The sequence below is a fragment of the Chrysochloris asiatica genome, unplaced genomic scaffold (genome assembly GCF_000296735.1).
Source record: "Chrysochloris asiatica unplaced genomic scaffold, ChrAsi1.0 scaffold00510, whole genome shotgun sequence".
NCBI lineage: Eukaryota > Metazoa > Chordata > Mammalia > Afrosoricida > Chrysochloridae > Chrysochloris > Chrysochloris asiatica.
This window is the reverse complement of record NW_006409028.1, coordinates 738,060-746,609: the sequence shown is the minus strand read 5'-3', so window position 1 is coordinate 746,609 and position 8,550 is coordinate 738,060. Positions and strand designations below refer to the sequence as shown.

General features: G+C 37.8%; 1 pseudogene; it reads left to right on the top strand.

The window, feature by feature from the left end:
- LOC102812646 overlaps nucleotides 1–8,031 on the top strand; it is a 47,071-nt pseudogene extending 39,040 nt beyond the window's left edge.
- Nucleotides 8,032–8,550: the final 519 nt, after the last annotated feature.

Here is an 8,550-nt window from a genome sequence, read left to right as displayed (position 1 = left end):
TATATATATATCCTGTTTTTAAGATAATCAGAGTAAATGTTTCCACTTTTTTAGGAATAAATCTGTCTATATATTGGTTCCAAGACAAAAGAGCTTAATTAAGACACGTCTTTTAAATCCCTGCCCATACTAGCGTCTATGGCACTAAGCCCCCATTACTGTGTCATGCAACTAAGGATGACACTCAGAAATAAAAATTAAACTCAAATATATTATTGTTGTTATTAAGTGTCTTCAAGTTGATTCTGACCCATAGCGACCCTGTATAGGGTTTCCAAGGAGCAGCTGGTGAGCTTGAACCACCCATCTTTGCAGTTCAAATGACTTTGCAGTCTGACAATTTTTATTTCAAATATATTAAGAAAGTATATAAACTTCTACTTGTAGTATGTATAGTATGTGTGTGTTTGTGTTAAGTGCTCTTGAGTCAGTTCTGACTCATAGCAATCCTGTATACAGTTTCTAGGAACAACTGGTGGGTTTGAAACACTGAGCTGGTTGTTAGCAGTCCAGTACTTATCTTACAGTGCCACACTAAGATATATATCAGCACCATTTCTTAGTAGAAGGTCATATTCAGAAGTGTAGAAGTCAGTCAAGAAAAACGTGGGAAATTAGAGAAACTCCAGATATGGAAGTGATTTTATAGGATTAAAAATAGAATCAATAAAAAAAGGTCTAATTACCAGGTATCATTTTGGAGAAAAGTACGGCTATATACTGTAGTCATTTATAGGTTAAAAAGTACAAATCTCATTGCTGCTGATGAATAGAGTCAGTTTTTCACTGAGTGAATTGATTAATTGTTTGAATCAACCAAATTTATTTAGCACCATATGAAGAAAAGGCCTTATTTTCTAGCAAGAACCATATAGCTTAGATGTTAGAATAAAATTGTGCCTGCAAAATAACTCTTGTATTAATCGCTGGTCAACCACTTTCTGACTCCCTAAAAATTTTACTGTTTTCTTTTTTCTCTGTTTGCTCGTTCCAGGTATTCATTTTGTTCTATACTTTAAAAAATCACCCATAAATTTGTCAATGACTCTTAAAGTCAGTCTATTTCTCTCTAAGAATCATCTTCTGAACTCTAGATTCCTATCAGCAACAGTTTGTGAATGTCCCTAGTTATTTATCCCACAGTCACTACACTCTCAATGAGTTCAAAGCAGAAATGTCTGTTCCCACACTCCCAGGCCAAATATGCTTTTCCTCTTGATTCTTTATCCTGGTGAGTAACATAATCCTTCCAGGCTATCATATAAACTCTGGAAGTCAGCTCCAAGTCCTTCTTTTCTCTTATTCATCACAATAAACCCCACACCATTTATAAGTTTTGCAGAGGATTTCTGACTCATGTGTTTGTATGTGCTCATATATCCATTGTTGTTGTTGTTATGTGCCGTGGAGTCACTTCTGACTCATAGCAACCCTGCATAGGGTTTCCGAGGCTATAAATCTTTATGGGAGCAGAAAGTCTCATCTTTCTCCTATGGAACAGCTGGTAGTTTTGAACTGCTGACCATGAGATTAGCAGCCCGAATCATAACCACTACGCTACTAGAGCTCCTCATATATCCATGAAAATAATTTAATCAACAAGGAGTAAAGTTATGAAAACTTCTTAGCCATAACTAAACACCTTGAGGGAATACGTCACTGGGGTTGGATCTTAGAATAATAATCTTGGGGAACAGCTAAATTAATTGACATAACTGTTTATAAAGACAAGGTTTTACATCCTGCTGTGGTTAGTATTGACTGGGGTCTTAAAAACTATCAAGCTCCTTCTAAGAAACAACTATTGATCTCTCCCCATTTGGAGTAAACAAAAGTGAAGAAAATCAAAGTCTCAAGGAAACAATTAGTCCACAGGATTAAGGCCAACACAACCTCCATTATCCTGAGATGAGAAGAACTAGATGGTGCTTGGCTACCACTACTGACTGCTGTTTTTAGGACCACATTTGTTGTTGTTAAATGTCATGGAGTCAGTTCTGACTCATAGTTACCCTGTACGGGTTTTCCAAGGCTGTAAATCTTTATGGGAGCAAAAAGACTCATCTTTCTCCCGTGGAACAGCTGGTAGTTTCAAACTGCTGTCCTTGTGGTTCACAGCCCAATTTATAAACACTATGCTGCCAGAGCTCCTGGAAAAATATAGAATAAAAGTCAAAATCATAAATAAAAAACAGAAAAAAAACCAGACTTACTGATCTGATAGAGATTGATAAAACCCCTGATAAGTTAAACTTTAGTGGTACATGCTGTCTTTGTTAAGTGCCATTGATTTAATTCCTACCCATAGCGACCCTGTAGAGGGTTTCTGATGAACAGCTGGCGAGCTTGAACCACCGACCTTGCAGTTCAAATGGCTTTCAAGTCTGCCGCATTAACCCACAGGCCATACCAGGACTCCTTTTGCTTTATAGGACTTCCTTAAAACAGTGATTCAATTCATAAATTTCTTGTAGACACCTAACATCTGTTCCCTTAGAATGTGTTTATCAAGTCCCTTAGAATTTGTTTACCAAGATGATAGGAGAATTTCTATGGAACATAAAGCCTTTTTCACATTTTTAGACCTAGATCTACCACATGTTTCTGCAGCCTTCCATTCTTATTGATGTCATCAAAGGGGGGACATTGTCACCTTCACTCTTCTTCTGGATGCCTTTATGAATTTTGAAGATAAACCACACCATTTACATTTCTACACACCTTTGAAAACATAGTCACTTGGTCCAGAAATATATTGGAGCATCTCTTATAAACTCTTTTGTGAGAGACAAAAGTCATTGATAAAAAAAGCTAGTAAGTATTTAGATTCAATTGCTTGGTGGTGGATTAAGGAGAAGGGCTGTGAAGAACTCCGTCAGTAATAAAATGGAATACCGGATGGAACAGGTTTAAAGAATGGTCCCAGAAATCTGAACTCCATACAACGGAATATTTAGCAAGATCCAAGGCTTACTGCAAGTAGGATTTGAAGCAGAAGCAAGAAAAGTGGTGTTTTCTGCTTAGCAGCAGCCAGCAAATCCAACACAACTATTTTGAGCAGGACAGAGCATATATAAGATCAAGAGATCACTCCCATCGCAGAAGTCTGACCAATCCTCAGAGATAAAGGTGTGAACTCTTTTTTTTCCCCCGTTTATTTATCTTTCTCTTTCTGTGCACCTCTACTCTGGTAAATAGAGGGGACGCGACCTTCACCCCACCCCACAAAAGGGTTCTTCTATGCATGTGCACAAAACTGCTCAATAGACATCACTGGGCACAGAATTTAAGAAGGGGGAGGAGTCAAGAGGAACAGCTTAAAATGGGAGGGTCTTCCAAAATGGCTCTGGCCAGTCCTGGGCTCTTTCTCATTAGGAAAAACAACTGATTGAGCTTGAGGAGAGGTGAGGTTCAAACAACTGTGTACATTAAAAACAAAAACAAAAAACAGAGGGAATAGAAGCAAATGCTGTTAAGCGATGGTGCATGGAGGGGATTGTAATCATTGCAATCAAACAAAATACGACTGGTTGAGTGCAAACCCGATGTTCTCCCATGTAAACTATCACTCAATTCACAATGAAAACTTTAAAAATAAAACAAAACATAGTATTTAGCAGGCATGTTAGACGTGCATTGTTGCTTTAGCACATTACCACAATCCAGTGGCTTCAAACAACACAAACCTATTATATTACAATCCTGGAGGTCCAAAGTCCAAAATCAATATCACTGCACTAAAATCAAAGTGTTTGCAGTTTTGTTCCTTCTGGAGATTCTGAGTGGAGTTCCTTGTCTTTTCAACCTCTAAAGACTGCCTTCGTTCCTTGGCTAATGGCCTCTTTGCCCATCTTCAAAGCCAGCAGTGCAACATCTTCAAATCTGTCTTTATCTCTGTTTTCATAGTCACATACCCTTCTCTGATTCTGGCCATCTTACATTGGTTAAAAGGGTAGTTCTGGTAGTTACACTGGGCCCAGAGGATAATTCAGGTTAACCTTCAAAATTCTTAACAGAATCTTGCCATAGAAGGAAAACTATACTCAAGTTCTGTGACTTTGGAATGTGGACTTATTGAGGAGTGGAGGGCGACTATTACTCATCCAAGAACTCTGGTGGAGCAATGTTAAATGCTTGGCTGCTAACTCAAAAATTGGGAGTTTAAACTTACTAATGGCTGCACAAGCCATTTTATTGTTAAGTGCCATTGAGTTGGTTCCAACCCATAGCAACACTGTCTAGGGTTTCTGAGGAACTGCTGGTGAGGTTGATCCACCAACCTTGCCATTCTAACAACTTTAAAGTCCAGTGCATTAACCCATAGGTTATATATACTCTGTAAAGATTGTTGTTGTTAAGTGCTGTCGATTTGATTCTCACTCATAGTGACTGTGTATAGGGTTTCCAAGGATCAGCTGATGAGTTTTAACGACTCACCTTTTGGCTCAAGCTGATCTTGCAGTCCAGTGCTTTATCCCATAGCAGCATAGCAGGACTCCTTTAAAGGTTACAGCCTAGGAAATGGATTATATGTGATCTTGTAAAGATTACAGTATAGGAGTCCTTCTGGGACAATTATACTTTTTACTATGAAGTTGCTATAAATTGGAATAGACTCTATGGCACCAAGGGGTTTTATGGTCATCGCTATATAGTGATATCCGGAAAATCCTAAATGCTAGGAATCAAAATATTAATTGTTGTTGTTGTTGTTAAGTGCCGTCGAGTCAGTAATGACCTATAGAGACCCTGTATAGGGTTTCCAAGGAGCAGTTGGAGAGCTTGAACCACCAACCTTATGGTTCAAAACAACTTTAGAGTCCAGCACATTAGCCCACAGTGCCACACCAGGACTCCTAAAATATTAATAGACACCAACATTTACTAGTGGTTATAGGATCTCTGGTAGCATAGTGGTTATCAATAGTAGGACTGCGAACCTCATGGTCTGCAGTTTGAAACTACCAGCTATTTCGCGGGAGAAAGATGAGGCTTTCTGCTCTCGTAAGGATTTATAGCCTTGGAAACCCTGTACAGGGTCGCTATGAGTCAGAACCAACTCCATGGCACACCACCACCACTACCACAACAACAACAACATAGGTGGTAGGAAGAGTTGGGGGGAAAGGGAGTCACTAACTAAAAGGTACTGAGTTTCTGTTAAGGGTAATGGAAATAATAGGAAAGCAATAGTGATGGTGACTGTACAACATGATGAATGTAGTAAATGTCACCAAATTGAACATCCAAAACATCTTGAATTGGCAGATGTCTTATATATATTTGTACCATAACAAAAACAAAACTAAAAATAATCTTAAGAAAGGAAATTACCATTTGACTTAAAAAAAAAAATCAGATATGCAAACAAACATGCATTACAATCCAGGATGGATCAGAGATAAAAAAGGTGGTTTGGACTTGAAATTCTCTAAGTGAAAAAGGAGACGTCAATCAGGAGATTGAGAACTTGAAGGTATCCAGTACAGTGACTGTTATGGGAGCAAGATAAGAAAAAATTTTATATTCACACTTTGGCAGATTTGTCCTTGTTAGCCTCAGATTGACATTAATTGGTTCTGTGACGTTTGTACTTGAATGTAGGATATAGTTGTGCAACTTGCTGGATAGAAGAAATCCAAGTGAGTCCTTCACATATCATTGTATCCCTACCATGCTAGGACCTGTGGTGGTGTCCCATATTTAACCTGCAAGAATTCCAGATGTTTGTAAAACCTAGAAACTTGAGTTTGCATTCTTATGATCTTGATTAACACATGCTCATGTTGGCTAAGGTATTCCCATAATGTGAATGTTGAGGGACCATGACTACTCACCTTAATTTTTTTGTGTATTAGTAAGCTAGTACTACATAAAGTGAAGAAAGAGAGGAGCAGCTTAGAACAATATTAATGAATATTATAAAAATTTGTCAGCAAGAATAGCTGTATCTTAAACTTGTATGGATATGTGTTTAAAATGTCATTTGCATAGGGAAGAGAATAATTATGATCTTAACCAATATATAATCATTATTTATTTACTTGATTTTATTTTTAATTTTAAACTATAAAAGGAAAAATTTTTAAAGAATGAAAAAATATCCAAATCACAATCCAGTAATAATATAAAGATTCAAAAAATATTCCAGTGTATTATGCTTTGCAATATTCAAAATGTCAACAGCCAGCATCAGATTTTTGTTTGTTTTGTTAAGTACCATCTAATGCGACTCTTTTCAAATGAAGGTCTTTTCTCTTATAGAACACATGCATCACATTGTAAAGATGAACACATTATCCTTGACTTTACTTCCTTTAAGTAGTAGCCTCTTTATTTCTTTTAGTGCATCATGCATATTTAACATTACATAATAACAGCATGGCATTACATAATAATTAAGTGATTTCCTACAAATGTATTTCAGACATGAATTATATAGCTATAGATACTTATGAATGTGAAATGTAACCACAATTTTCAATAATTAGAATAAAATCATCATGAAAACTATAGGTGACATCCCTAAATTTGGGTTTTACAAGTAGAGTTGAGATGCCAACTGGTCTTTATTGAACAAGAAGGAGAGAGAACATAGGGACACACACACATATATATTGGAAGTGCTTTGAAAATATCTGCAAATTATAGAACCAGAGGATTTTAGACATGTAAGAAACTGAAAAAGAGCTCTTTGTTTCCAAATAAAGAAACCAGTGTTTGTTAACATTTGTTATTATTGTTAGTTGCTGTTGTGTTAGATCTAACTCATGGTGACCCCACTACAACAGAAGAAACATTGCCTGGTCTTAAGATTATTCATGTGCAGGAGTCCAGTGTATTATGAGTCCCTTTCAACTGAAGAGGCTAATTTTTCAGCATTATCTTGGATGATGTTCTCTTGTAATCGTTAGAGTTTTTATTGGTTGAGTTTTACAAATAGATTATCAGGTCCTTCTAGTCTGTCTCAGTATGTAGTTTTGCTGGAAACTGTTAGTTAGGGGTGATCCTAGTCATATTTGCAATCATGGTAACAAAGCTTTTGAAATCATAGTAATACACAGTACAATATACTAATAGATGGAGGTATTAACATTATATTATTGCTAATAGAATTTTCTGAAAATTGAAGCAACATATGAAATTTCAATATTTTACTAAATACAAAAAGATCCTCAAAGTCTGAAAGCTGGTGCAGATCAAAAAGTAAAATTTAAGGGGGTCAAGTGAGAACATAAGGAAGCTGTCACATGCAGAGCTGACGGAGTATATCAGCAAGCGTTACAAGAGCACTCCAAGGAAACATTGCCAGCTGCTTTGTCTAGTCCAGAAGTTCTTCAGCAGCATCTCTGGGGCATAAGCTGAGGGCATCATACCCACTACAGGGCTGTGCTACTTCATTGGCAGTGAGATCTGCCACTGAGATAATACCCTGCCTCTGGTACTTGTTGTCATTGCAGTGGATGGGCCTGGTTGGACCAACCCAGACAATGTGGTTGTCCAAGAGGCTAATGCTATTATCAGCCACTATGACTGCAACTATGGTGTGAGCAAGCACCTGTCCAGACCACTGGTTTCAGTTGCTGTGGCCAACAGGCTGTGCCAGAGTTTCCAGACCTTCAATATGTGTTATGCAGAAAGAAGGCTGCTAGATTTGCATTTTGTCTGTGACTACATTATCATTCATTACAGTTCCTCCTGCAAGGCCAGTGGATGTGCCTATGTATACCAGCACCACCGAAAGTGTGGGTGGCATAGGGTGAGAACATCCTTAGAAATGCCTTGAATCTCATTTGGATGCCACCATTGCTGTGTGTGGACATAGGACTCAGCCTCTGACTGACCTATGGCCACTGCATTTCCTTGGCCAAGTGGGAGAGACAGATTTCAGAGGTGGATGTCAGTGTTTTATGTGAAATATGTTCCAACTACATCAATAAACAATTTCTAGCAGTGGCTGGATTGAACCCCACTGTGCAACTCCTAGACTACTACTGGATCTGTGGTAGCATGATCTGGCTACATTTCTAAGCAAGAAGCCTGTACAAACAAGAGGGTTGGCATGAGACTCATGGTTACCCAACACACATACCACCCTGGATCACACTCTTGCAAGGAGAGGGCATATCCCACATTACCACCAATGAAGTTCCAAGTAGAGGAAATAATAAAAAAGTAAAATTTAAAAGGTGCCTAATGAATTTCATCATTGCTCATGTATGATTGATCTTGGCTGAAAGCAGAGAATACCAGAAAGATGTTTACCTGTGCTTTATTGACTACACAAAGGCTTTTGATTGTATGGATCATGACAAGCTATGGACAACATTGCCAAGTATGAGTATTTTGGAACACTTAACTGTGATCATGAGGAATCTGTATATGGACCAAGAGGCAGTTGTTCGGAAAAAAACATGGGAACACTGATTGGTTTAAAATTCAGAAAGGTGTGATACAGGGTTGTATTCTTTCACCATACTTATTCAACCTGTATGCTGAGCAAATAATCTGAGAAGCTGGGTTCTATGAAGAAAAACATGGCATCAGGAT